The sequence below is a fragment of the Uloborus diversus genome, chromosome 2 (genome assembly GCF_026930045.1).
Source record: "Uloborus diversus isolate 005 chromosome 2, Udiv.v.3.1, whole genome shotgun sequence".
NCBI classification, from domain to species: Eukaryota; Metazoa; Arthropoda; class Arachnida; order Araneae; family Uloboridae; genus Uloborus; species Uloborus diversus.
In genome coordinates this window covers 31671802-31685733 of record NC_072732.1, presented here as the reverse complement: position 1 = coordinate 31685733, position 13932 = coordinate 31671802, and positions in this window count along the sequence as shown.

Genomic DNA, 13932 nt, shown 5'->3' with positions numbered 1-13932 from the left:
GCGTTTTTGAAGCTATAATTTTGAAAATTTTCCAGGGGAGTGCCCCCGAACCCTCCTCCCCCCCATCATGAGCGAGAATATTAATTTTTACTATGCAGGTGTTCGTATTATTGATTCTTTTTCTCCACATTCGTAAACGCAGTTCTCCTAATTTGAATACTCAAATTCTAATGGTGACTCCCTACTAAAACTAGAAGATGTATCCGCTCTATCTTTTATGTGTGAAAAAAAAAAAAAAAAAAAAAAACTTAAGGACGGTCTCCTCTTCAAGGAGCAAGTCTTAAGGGGGCCGGCTGGGGGGGCCTGTAAATGCCAAGGCCGGTTCATGTTGCCCCATTCGCCACTGTCTTCTATCATCGTCCAAGAGAGCCTGAAATGCGTTTTAAAGACTTCGATTCCAAAAAAGTTTCGGAAAAGATCTCCGAACACTCACTCTTTTCCTAATGTTACTATAAAATATGGAATAAATTGTGTCTTTGAAACTTCAATTTCCAAATTTAGCCGATGAAGATACCTAAATTCTTCGATACACGCTTACCGTCTTTAAACATCAGAGCCAAAAATTGCTCTTTTAAGACTTCAACTTTTATTAATTTCCAGAGGCTCCCCTAGAGCACCTCCTCCCTAGTATCAGCACAGATAGCTTTAAATTTCGCTTTGGAAAATTCTTCGGGAGAATCCACAATTCTTTTTTCTTCAAATGCAACCTAAAACTGACGTTTTGAAAGAGATTTCGGTAGGGAAGGAGGCCGATAGAGTCAAGATGAGGCAGGGGGTCCTCTTTCCTCTATCTTTCCCAAACCTAGACCTTAAGTCACACCTTTCAGACGTCAATTTTAAAAAAAATTCCGAAATAAAGACCTGACATCACTTTTGTGACATTAGGAGATCCCCTAGGGTTGACGAAGAAGGCGTACAGTTGAGTTTTGTTCGATTTTTAGGGTCAAAAAACTTCCAGAGACAGTCCGTGAATTTTTCCATTTCCCAAACGAAACACCACGCCACCAAGGACAGCCGTTTGAAGACCTAGTTGCTAAAATATTTTCGTAGAGAGCCTACAAAAATTCTCATTTTCTAAAGTTAACCAATCATCGACTAAAATTGCGTCTTTCAGCCTTCACTGACGAAACTTTTCCAGAGAGGGTCTCCGAACCTTCTTCATTTCCTAAACGTCACCAATTATAGCCTAAATTTGGAGTGTTCAATATCGAAAGACTTCCGGAAGAGAGCCGCCTAGTAACGTAAATTCACCAGAAGTTGCGTAAAACTCCTTCTTAAACACTCCAATTTTGAAAATATTTCAAAGTAAATCATCAAAGAACAGTGGCGGCGCTAAGGTGGGGGCTGGGGGGGGGGGCAATTGCCACCCCGTCGGAGACTTCTTGCTCCCCCATCGGGAAAAACTCCTAGTTCCGTCGGGAAATTCCAAAAAATTTCAATGCAAAAGATTGATGAATTGCTAAAAAAATTCTCTTTTAATCACATCTTTGTTTAGTGTTGCAAATAAAATTCGTTATTTGTTACTTGCCACTTTTCCCAAAAAAAAGAAAGTTTCCACAACAAATTCCCGGGCAATCGTCTACTAATGACATCCTGTCGTCGTGACCCTCGGAGTGTTGCCGCGTCGTGAAGAAATGGAGAGACAGAGATATTGGACTGGTCTGTTTATGCAACAAGAAACAGATGCGATACAAACACAGGGGTGTAAAAAAGCCATAGGCGACAGGCTAACGAGAATTTTAAAAAGAGAATGAAAATGGGTAATCCATCGGTCGAGTAATAAAAAGGAGGGGTTCGGAGGGCTGTTCGGCATCGGCAAGTCTGGACCCTTGGTGGGCACAGATAGCATCAATTACATGAAAAGCATTCAGAATCCAAAGATTCAAAATATTTAGCTAAGTCCAGTTAATTTGTATTCAGCTTTATATTTTTTTTTCAACCGAGGAAAAATAGAATTGCTCCTAGATTCGTACTTTTTCTTCACGCAGTTAGTGGATGTGATACCACATCTTCCCATGTCTGGCTAAGACTGTGGGACAACTAAGCAAAACTGTGCGGAGTTTTTCAAACAAACCGGGGTTGGATTGACCAGGCCACCACAGCTTTTCTTCCTGAAGTGAGTCACGAAGCTTTAGCCGATGCTGTAGAGACGGAGCTAGTTGCTCTGCAGGGAATTGAGGCATCTACCGATATTCAGTGACAGTATTCAGTTCCACCTGTTCGTCAAAGTAGCATATAATGCAACTGTGAAGCGTCTTTCTTACTCTTCAACCAAAAGAGTAGCTTCATTCCATTCGTATCACATTTACCGACCCGACCAGTAAACAAATGGTTGGCAGAGGAGAAGGACGACTCAGAGTTTAGTTGGTTGAAGACCAACATAAATTTTGAGATTGGGTTTGTCAACAATCACAACATTAAACATCAGCCTCACCCATCGTTTTCAGATGTCTCTCATATTAGTTCAAGAAGGGATAAATGGGAGCATGCCGCTGCAGAGTGGGTCTTAGCTGTTCCGCTTTGTGTAATCTGCCATTTGAAAAGACTTCCCACAACATCTTTGCCATTCTAATTAATAGAAAAAGGAAAAAAAAAAGAAAGAAAAGAAAAATGATAAAATGAAAGAAATCTCGACCTATCACTTCCTTTTTTTTTCCTCAGTTCGGGAGTATGATCGTATCCCGATCAAGGATACCATAAAAACCAAAACATTAAGTGTAGTTAATTTTTATGATCCGTTTTAATAATAAAAGTAACATGTAAATACAGTTTCACCCTTTTGAAGTCATTCTGTTTTCTGTCCAGATCTCTCTTATTCTAGTGGGAACTGTTTTGTTTTGAAAATCTTTTGTTCAAAAATGTTATTTATTTAAAATCAAATTAGGTAGGTAACTTTCAAGTCGAAAAACGAAATGTGGCAGAACATCAATGTGAAAGGTATATTTACGTAATAAGGGAAGAAATGTTTGCGTTACCTGTGTTGAGAACTAAAGTCCTTTTTTTTTCCTTCCTAACCGGCGTGTTTTCCCAACACAAATAAATTATATAAAAACACATAAGAATCTTACTATATCATTCTTTGCCCATTTGTTTAGAATACGATCTTTCATATTGTCTTGAAAAGTGTTTTATCTCATTTCTTCAAAAATCGAATTTTCAGTTTATTTGTTTGTTTTGCGATTGCAAAAGAACTAATGAAGCTACAGACTTTGTTTTTAGCTTAAATGAAAGCCAATTAAATTTATTGTAATTGTATGTCCAGTGTCTTTCTTGTAGAGTAGGAATTAATGTCGATATTTGGCCTAAAATGTGATCGAAGCATTTTTTTTTCCACCGAAAATTGCTAGTTTTTGAAGTACGATATCTCCGAAACTATTGGTCGTACGGAACACCACTTGAGCTTAAATTGTTGGATAGTTTAAGAGTTGAAAAGGAAAAACTAAAAAAAGTCCGAAAATTTCGCAGTTGTTCGCGAATTACGCAGCGAGCACAGGTTTTTGAAAACTGCTGCTAGGTTAGGTTTACACTACCCTAACCAACCCAAACAACATATTAAAACATCAGAACTACATCGCACTTGGCTATTTTAATGTCTAATATGACTGGACTATATAGGAGACTTCTACAAATGATATCATGCTTTAAGTAGAGTGAGTTTGTGAAAAGAGTTAGGGAAGGGGTGAAGAGGCAAGAAGCAGTGGCGCCGACTCCATGGGGCCTGAGGGGGCCCGAGCCCCCTTAAAAATATTTTTGAGGGGGCAGAGCCCCCTCAATAAATCAAAAAGATTATTAGTTATATTATGCTTTCTAAACTCATAAATTTATCTTTTATTTTCTTTGTTTGAAGATAGTTTACCTTGTAACATACATTAAGCAATGAGTGAGTAAATGTTGCTGATGTGGAAAAAATATATGAGAGTTTGATTTATATATTAAATGGGAGGCGTGATAGTTTTGAATGCTTTTGGAAATTGTGTTTAACAGAAAAACCTTCACAAAATGATGATAATTCGCTTCCTCGGAATCGACATATACCAAAGCAGTGGTTGGAAGTAGCGCGCTACAAGTAGCGACGCTACTGTAGTAGCTACATTTTTGAGTAGTTTGTAGTGTAGCGCACTACTTTTTTCAAAAAGTAGTGCAGTGAGTAGTTAACTACAAAAAAATAGTAGTTTGTAGCGATTTCTCGAAACTACTTTTAAATAAACTGAAAAAAAAAGGTTCAAACGAATTTGACTGGCGCAAATTTTACACAAGTACATCAGCGGATGCAATAAGAAATAAGACTCATAAAAATACGAGCTGACCTCAGGCATTTCATTTTGACGCCATACGTTCTATCTGTTTGACGCCATTAGTTTTTTTGCCGTCGTAATTTTCATATTTCACCAATAGTCATATTGCAAAAAGCACTTATTTTCGCGAAAATGAATATGTCGGTGATTTCGCGAGTTGAAAATTTGGTGAATTTTATATGAACAGACCGAAGATTTAAAAACAAATATTTTAGCGAGGCTAAAATTTTCGACAGTATTCACCAAATAAAAAGAAGCTACTGAAAATGCTATAGAAAAGGATGAAATTGAACTGTTCTGGAGGACTGAACAATAAATACGAGCATTACAGTGTGTGAGAATATGATAACGGATAGTTTTCTTAATGTCTTCTGATGAGCTAATTTATCAATCTTTTTTTGTTCAATCCTCTTACGGTGTGTGTGTATGTATTACGGTGTCCCCTCCCCCCCCCCCAAAAAAAATCGAAAGTTGATTTTTCAAGTTGCACACTCTCTTATATTTTGTCCTTTTACGTCAAAAAAAAAAAAAAAATCATATAATTTGAACAACGGCAGCAAGTGCCAATTATGTCTGAAAGTGTGAACCAGCACTTGTGTAATGCTAGACCAAATTAAAATAAAATGTTTTTTTTATATAAACTCAAAATTAAAAACCATTTAGGTATCTCACACGTGCCTAACATTTATAATTTTCTTCAAAAAATTAAGTTTTTGATACATATTTTCAGAAATGTAAGATTTTACGAAATTATCAAGCTGAAAAATATTAACAGTAAAGTAGATAAAAAAATTTTGAAAAAAAAAAAAAAAAAAATAGAACCGACTTCAAAATTGCTCTAAAAAGTGAAAAATAATTTTATTCTTTAAACGCCATCGATAATACTTTTAAACATAATTTTTGAATTTGGCGCAAAAACTATCGATAAAATCATTCACAACCATAACTCAACTACAAGTTATAAATTTAACCAGGTCCAGTTTCTTCACTACCACATGCATTACGCATTGATGACAGCATATTTGAGTAACGATATAAATGTTTCGTTCCTAACTTTGGATGATTTTTTGAAAAAAATATGAACAAAGTATGGTTACAATGGATTTTACTTTTTGTTTTTGCGCCAACTTCAAAAATTATGTTTAAAAGTATTATCGATGGTGTTTAAAGAATAAAATTATTTTTCACTTCTTAGAGCAATTTTGAAGTCGGTTCTATTTTTTTTTTCAAAATTTTTCTTATTTCATTCTTTTTAGTGTAAATGTAGATATTTGAGTAAAAGTAAGAAGTTACCTAGTAAGAATTTCGGCTCTATATCACTGTATTGCTTTAGAAAAGCCTTTATTCAAAATTATCATTACAATTACTATTTATGTTACTGTTATATGGCACCAAACTTTTATAACAATGAGTTTCATATTGTCGCGTAGATGAAGATAGCGAAGACAATGAGATAACCAAATGAAGCGAATATTCGTTTGTCTCAACTCGAGATCTTTATTCAGAACCACGAATGAATGTTACATCTCCTTATATACAACTTGAGAAAGTGCTGGAACTTTCCAGACTTGGAAAGATACAGAAATTAATAGAACATTCGAGAAAATACGGGAAACAGTAGAAACGAAATTTTAGTAAAATTCACTTTCTCCTAGTCGGGATTTGAACCCGGGTCGCTCGTGTGGGAAGCGACAATTCTACCACTGAGCCACCGTTATCCACGGATGATAAGTGCGAACTTTGCTACAGTATCATTTTAATCATTTAATAGGGAAATTGCATAAAATTTTCGGTTTTTTGCCCATAACTTTTTTTTTAAAGAACAAATATGGTCAAACAAAGTAATGGGACCTAAGTTGAGCCATCCCCTATCCATTACAAAAAGAATCATCAAAATCGGTTCACTAGGTGAGACGCTATGAGTGGACAAACAAAAAAAAAAAAAAACATACATACGGTATGAACTGATAACCGCCTCCTTTTTGAAGTCGGTTAAAAAGTAGGTAATTAGCGTTAAATAGAAATTTTTGTTTTCCTGCAATTTTTAAGTCTCCCACATAGTACTCAAAGATCTGGTTTTTTTTCAAGGTTGAGTTAAATTTTTTATTTAAAATATATTATTTTTTTATTATACGTTTGTAATTGTTAATCTGTAAATATGTTCGGCAGTAATTTTTGAACTTGATATTCAACTTAAATTCATATGCAATGTTTTAAAAGATAACTGAATAATTGGAAAAAAAAAATCAATTTTTTAAATAAAATTATAAATTTTAGGTCAAGTGTGGCATATCTAAATGTTTTATAATTTGAATAAATGTTCTTGGTACAGGGGCAACGTTTTATTAACAGTAATTTCGAGTTTCCAGAAAAAGTTTTTTTTTTTTTTTCCCCCGATGTGGCCTAGCATACAAGTACTGTTTTACACTTTCAGATGCAAGTCGGCACGGGTTGCCGTTGTGCAAATTATACGAAACTTTTTCTCACGATTGTTTTGACACAAGAAGAAAAATACAAGAGTGTATGCGACTTGAAAAAATGACTTTCATTTTTTGAGGGACAACCAATTGTGTATGCTTTTTATTTACTTATTTTTTGAAAAGTAGCGAAGTAGCGACTACATTTAAAAAATAGTTTGTAGTTGCTACATTTTGAAAAAAGTAGTTGTAGTTGTAGTTAACTACATTTGTAACAAAGTAGTTGTAGTTGTAGTTCGCTACAAAAAAAATGTAGTTTTTCCAACCACTGTACCAAAGAAGTATAAAAACAACGAAGCCAGCTCACCGCACACTTTTAAAATCCAAAGGGCAAGGGAGTGGTACATTGAGTTTTGTGAAATAGTGCAATCTTTCATTATTGGGAGGTTTACATCAACTGGACTCACACAGGTTATTGCAGTTGAACAAGAGTGCTTGCTTTTATTAAACAGTTGATTTTTCAAAATTTGTCTACTCCTAAGTTTTTCAAAAATTACTTAGACATTGAGAGACTGCGTTTACACTTGAATATGTTAGCTGATATCCCTAATAAAAAAACAACTGGTCTTAAAAACATGCGTAAATTAAATTACCTTTTTACATAAATACTGTGCGTGTTTTATTTATTTTTTCCTTTTTTCGAAGTCAAAAAATGTTTCAGGCTTGTCGAGTTTTCGGGGTTCTAATGTTGATTATATGACTTTAAAATACTTAAAAAAAACTTTGAAACTCACTATTTTTCATCTCAAATTTAGAAAATTTCTCGCAGCAAGATCCTCCGGTATGATAACCCCCCTCCAATTCTTTTTTTTTTTTAAGTCGGCTTCTCTGGGAGTGCCTTTCCACGCAAGTCAAGGCTCCCCATAAAATGGAACAAAAAAATTTCTCTTACTAAGACTAGTGACATGATCTAGTTGAACCAGAAAATTTGTATACCACTTTTTAGATATTTTACTTTGAAAACGCCTTGTCACATACTGTTTGTTTGTTTAAATTTTACACACAAAAAATATGTAAATTAATATTTTCAAGGTACAAAAATCTGACCTTTATTTTGGGGGAAGGGGAGGGGGGCTGGGAACCTAAGTGGAATAACATAACCCCTTAAACCTCCGGTGATGTCTGGCCACCCCAATAATTTTTGCAAGTCGGCGCCCCTGGCAAGAAGTGTGACATCACTCATTTTTGGTAACAATATGCTTTTAAAATTCAATGTGACGTGTGACAAGGGGGGGGGGGGAGGGGGTAAAGTTGAGATGCGAAATTTTGCAACAGAGGGGAAAAAAGGGTCAAATTGGTCGAGAAAAATTGCGACATCATTTGTAGATAGTCCCTATTATGATTTTACACACCAAAATATATATTGAAACTGGCAATAATTAATAGATTACAATTGCCGATGGGTAAACCCAGACATGACTCTCTCAGGTCGCAGAAACAAAAAAAATTTCCGCGCTGTCTGGAGTTCCTCTCCGAAAATCATTTCACGCTCTGATGCTCCAGAAATGGGTATCACCTTCCTAAACCGAATGTTTGCCGAAAGAGCTACAAGCGATCTCCCGACGGCCTGAGAAAATGCTGCTTTCTGTCTGATCAGGTTTGTTGAGCAGGCCGCTGAACTCCGAAACGAATTTTACGTTTTGCGTAAAATTCCTTTTTTTTTTCAAATTGTGGAATGTCATCTTTCTTGAAAAATTTTCACCCGCTAAGCGAGAACGTGTTAAAGCACGTGTTTTCTCCTCGCCTGAACTAAATAAGCAATTCGACAGTTGTTTCATATGACACTGGAAACCCCTCACGCTCTTTTTTACTTCCATTGTGATTAGCAGGCCCCGGATAGAGATGGTCTGTTGCAACAGGGGTGCCCCCCCCCCCAAGTTCAATGGCGCAAATCCCCCCCCTCCCTCCCAATGAAAACCTCAATTCTCTTTCCCTTTTTTAGTTTTTATTTCCTTTTTTAAATTAATTTATATTTTATATCCTTTATTCATTAACTTATTTAATTATTTCAATTATTTTTTTAATTATTTCATTTGAAAAGTTTTGTGCTATGCCAATGACATACGCACTCACAGACACACAAACTAAATAAATAAATGAAATAAAATATACACAGAATAAAATAAAATAAAATAAATAATTTGAATTAAAAATAGATCAATAAATAAATTTAAATAAATAAATTTAAAAAAATTAAAAATCCCCTCCAAAAATAGACGACGCCTACTTGGGCCATAATCCCCCCCCCCTCGACAATGTGGTGTAAGAAAGGTCTAATATCTTGAAAGTCATGCATAGGCGGTTAGTGGTTCAAAAAGGGGGGAGGGGGATGAAATTGGGAGAGGGGTTTAGGGGGCGGTGCCCCTAAAGCTCTTTTTTTTGGTAAAATTGTTTTGGCTATACTATTGTATTTTAACATTAGTGACCTCTAAAAAATGTGGAATATGGCCTCAAAAACCCGACCGCGGAATCCATTCTAATCAAATCACATGAGAAAAGCCATATTTGGAATTTTGGTTTTTATTTTCGTGAAATAAATCAATCCACTGTAAAATATCATTTTTCAATCGAATGTCAATTTTCAGTACTGAAAAGTGAAGAGACTGTTGCACCCCTTGCCCCCTTGTACGACTCACCCGTGAAGGCATTGGCAATGGTAGCTTTTACTTCTTCTCAAAAATTTGAAAGGCCCTTCCCAACTGTACCACTTAGTTTCGTTGCTAGCACTGTTTTACTCAAAACAAAAGCTTCGTTTATTTCCCATTTTCAAAGATAAGAGAAAAAACGTATTTCTCTGACAGCACAAAACTATTTTATGCTTTACGCTAAGATGCTGAAATATGAATGCCAATGGGGTTGTTTCCCTCAGTCAAAAGTACTACTTTTAGTCACTGAAACTGATAGAATAAGCAAAAAAAAAAAAAAAAAACTAATAATGAGATGGAGCGAGAAAAACTTACATTTTTCCAACGATTAATTTTTAATTAAATTTTTTAAACGTCCGATTTTGAAAATAAGGCGTGATCTTTATGATCTCACAAATGATGTACTTTGTCGCATCTGTCTACCGCACTTCCACGTTATGATAATCAAGAAGCGAATTAAATATTGCACTCGACGCTTACTATCAACCATACCGTTGCCAGCACACGTAAGTAAAGATGTGAATTAAATATTATTATCTGTGAATGACATTAGTGGATGGCATTTCATCATTTGTGATGTCATCGGCAGAAGCGTAAACAATGAATGCGCACCGATTAAAATATTTTTTTTGATATTAAACTCAGTCAAATTATTTAAAAAGTGGACATATCCTATGTTTTTAAACATGCTCTTTTAGAAAAAAAATACTTTTAAAATTTTGGAAACAACCCCATTTGAAAAAGCGTGCTTCAATTGGTTTCATAACGGATCTTCAGAAATTAGAACTCAGAATTAGAAACATGCAGCGACTCATGTAGTAACTTTTCAAATCGATATCCCTCAGAGCAACCAGAATACATTCTATGAAATTTTAACGTATTAAAATGGTTGTGGTTCGGTATGGTTCATTGTCCATGGGTAGTCTATATTGGAACAAAGGCGGTCCAGACAGCCTCGGCAACCTCAGTGATTGGATAGTTTTCCATACATAGTCTCCATGGATAATTCTAGAAAAGTTCTTTTTTAAAAATCTTAAATTGTTCTTCATGAATCGTCTGTTCATGCTTCATTAAAAGTACACTGGTCTCAAAAAGGTAAGGTACAACATCTTTTTCGAAGCTCAACATAAAAAAATGGTAGTCACAATAAAATGCATAGTTTGCATGAATGATGATAACGAACTTTAAACCCATTTATAAAAACGAGCTGATGTGTGTATCACATGACTTCCTTTTACTCCAATTTAATGTCATTTCTCCATTGTTGGCAATTTTAATGCGATTCAATTGTTTACTCTCTAAATATCACCAACAGTGGCCAAATTAAAGCCAAATTTTAAAAGAAATCGCCATATTTGACGCCAAGTTAGCGGCGAAACTTGGCGACCAAAAGACTGGCGATATATTGCCAAGTGTCTGACAAATTATAACACAACTTGAGTATACATCGAAATTAACAATGATATCCCCCAAAAAAGGGGCAAGAGACCGCTTAGGAACATCCGAATGCAACCAAAAGGGAAGGCGCACAACTAGACTCCACTAGAAGTCTACGTACCAAATTTCAACTTTCTAGAACACACCGTTTTTGAGTTATGCCAGATACATACGCACATACATACGTACATACGGACGTCACGAGAAAATTCGTTGTAATTAACTCGAGAGTCGTCAAAATGGATATTTTGGGTGTCTATACGTTCCTAGGCATATATCCAAGTGTGGTCGGGTCGAAAAAAAAAAAAAACTCAACATTCATTCGGGGGTGAGAAAAATGGAAATTATGGCCGATTTTTGAGTGAAACTTTTTTTGCGAATACAATCTTTCCTTTTTTGTAAAAGGAAGTAAAAAGGTTGATACAACATTTATTTTAAAGAAAAAGACGTATTTTTACGAGTGAGAAAAAAATATGCAAATATCAAGCTTTCGTACTTTTGTGTGTAAGTTGTGTTGATTTTCAACTGTTGTTGGCATTTTTAGTGAGAATAGTCAATAGAGTTTATAAAATGTCTCATAGATGTCGTTTACTCGATTCGTTATAAGGTGGAGGGCAGTTAGATGGATGGAAATGGGATTGCCGCAGGCTGATGCTGCTAAACGTCTCAATGTGTCTCGTAGTGTTGTTCAGCGACTTTAGGATCGATACCAATCCGAAGATTCTGTATCCGGAAGACCTGTTAAAGGCCGATCACGAGCTACAATACCTGCAGAAGACCTTTTTCTAGTTCTTTCGGCTCGAAGGAAAAGAACCAGTACTGTGCCGCAGCTCGTGGCAGACCACTTTGTAGCATCAGGAAGAGGAATCTCTGCTACTACGGTGCGAAATCGTCTTCACAATGCAGGTCTCTACGCAAGACGATCAGTTGTGTGTCTTCCCCTCAACTAGAGCCGCTATATAGATAGGCCGACGCATTAGCTTAAGTTTAGCCATTTTGGATCGGATTTCTCATTGTTGCACTGCTAGGGTTACCACAGCAAAGTTTCGGATTTCGCCAAATTTGCCGAAAATAAAATTTTATTTAATAAACAATTCACGTGCCGCTAATGATTGCTCACTGTGAACAATCACCAAACGCGATAACTTGCCAGAAAAGACAACCACTCAAACACGCGCTCCGATCCAAAAAGGCTAATCTTAAGCTGATGCGTCGGCTCGTATATATAAGGGCCTTACCCTCAACGGACCACAGCGATGGATCCGCTTATGCTGGGCAAGAAAATATGTTTCTTGGACCCAGCAGGAATGGGCTTCTGTGCTGTTTACAAACGAGTCCAGATTTACGTTGGAGAGTGATTCAGGGCGTCTACTGATCTGGGGGGAACAGCGCAATACATACCATCAATTCAACACTACTGAAAGACAACAGTTATAGAGGTGGTGGAATCATGGTTTAGGCAGGAATCTCGCTCGGTGGTCACACTGACCTGCATGTGTTCCATGGAGGAACACTGACTGGTCTGGGATATCAGGATCCATACGTCTGCCCTTATGCTGGTGCTATTGGCAATGACTTCATTCTGATGGATTATAATGCATGACCTCACCGAACTCGGATTGTTGAGGAGTATCTTGAGGATCACAGTTTGGGACGAATGGAATAGCCAGCTCGATCTCCAGACCTGAATGCGATAAAATATCTTTGGGACTATCTTGGTAGACAGATTGATGCTTTAAATCCTTTTCCAAGGTTGTTACATGAGCTGGAACAAGGCTTACTCTGTGTCACGTCTTCGCTTCCTATTCCAGTGTCCGGCAACCTAATAAACAGCATGGAAAATCGATGCAGCCAATTATTTCAAGTTAGCGGGGGACACATTCCTTATTATATCATTTTTTTTTTTTTTTTTTTTTTTTTGTATTGTTCCTTTGACATTTTACTACAGAACACTGTAATGTTCTGTTTTCTTGAAGAATGGACTTTTCCGCAAAGATTGCTTTTTTTTTGTTATAAAGCCTTTTTGCAATACACTTATACAAATTTCTATGACACATTCAATAAAAAACTATTTAATGCACATGTCCTCCAAATGTTTTGTTTCTACATTCATTCATTTGCAAATTAGACGCAAAAAAAACGGTTGTACCTTAACTTTTTGAGACCAGTGTATATAACACGGATGTTTTTTTTTAAAAAATCTCCAAAATACATATGGAAAAAGAAAAAAAATGTTATATTTAGATGTTTTTATGAAAGGTTAAAAAATAAATGGATAAAGCTTCGTTTTATGCCGAGATGCAAAAATATGAACTTCAATTTTGAAAACCATGATTAAATTTATTTTACTACAGAGCTTCAGAAATTAGAGCTCAGAACTTAAAAAAAAAAAAAAAATGTGGTCGACATCTTGCCTAGAAACATTTCATTCAATTTGATATCCCCAGGGGTGCGACATCGATGTCGATGTTTTGGAAACATCGATGATGAATGTCGATAAACCGACAATTGTTAAAACATTGATGTTTTTAACATCGATGTTTTACTTTCGATGATTTTGGACTATCGATGTTTTGGCTTCGCTGTTTTTTCGATGTTGATGTTTTTGCATTTTAATTGAAAATTATCATAAAATTTGGAGTTGGCAAAAAAAAAACTTTTTTTTGAGCAATCACGATTGCTTATTGTTCTTACTTGAGGGTTTTAAATTCCTATCATTTTATTTTCCCACCAACATCCTCTGCCAGCACCGCCGTCGCGTCGACCGGCCTCACGATGCTGCTCCTCTTGCGAAAACCGTCTCCAGGTTGCGTCCATATCCTACACACACATACACACACTCATGCCTGCGCACAGACACAAACACACACATACACACACTCCATGCCTGCACACAGACACAAACACATATGCCTACACACACACACGAACGCCTAAAACACACACGCGCTTGTACACACACACAGCACTGCATACACAACACGCACACACATGCATACATACACACACATACACCCACACACATGCGCCTACACAAACACACACGCGCGTTCATACACAAACATGCTCGTGATTGCG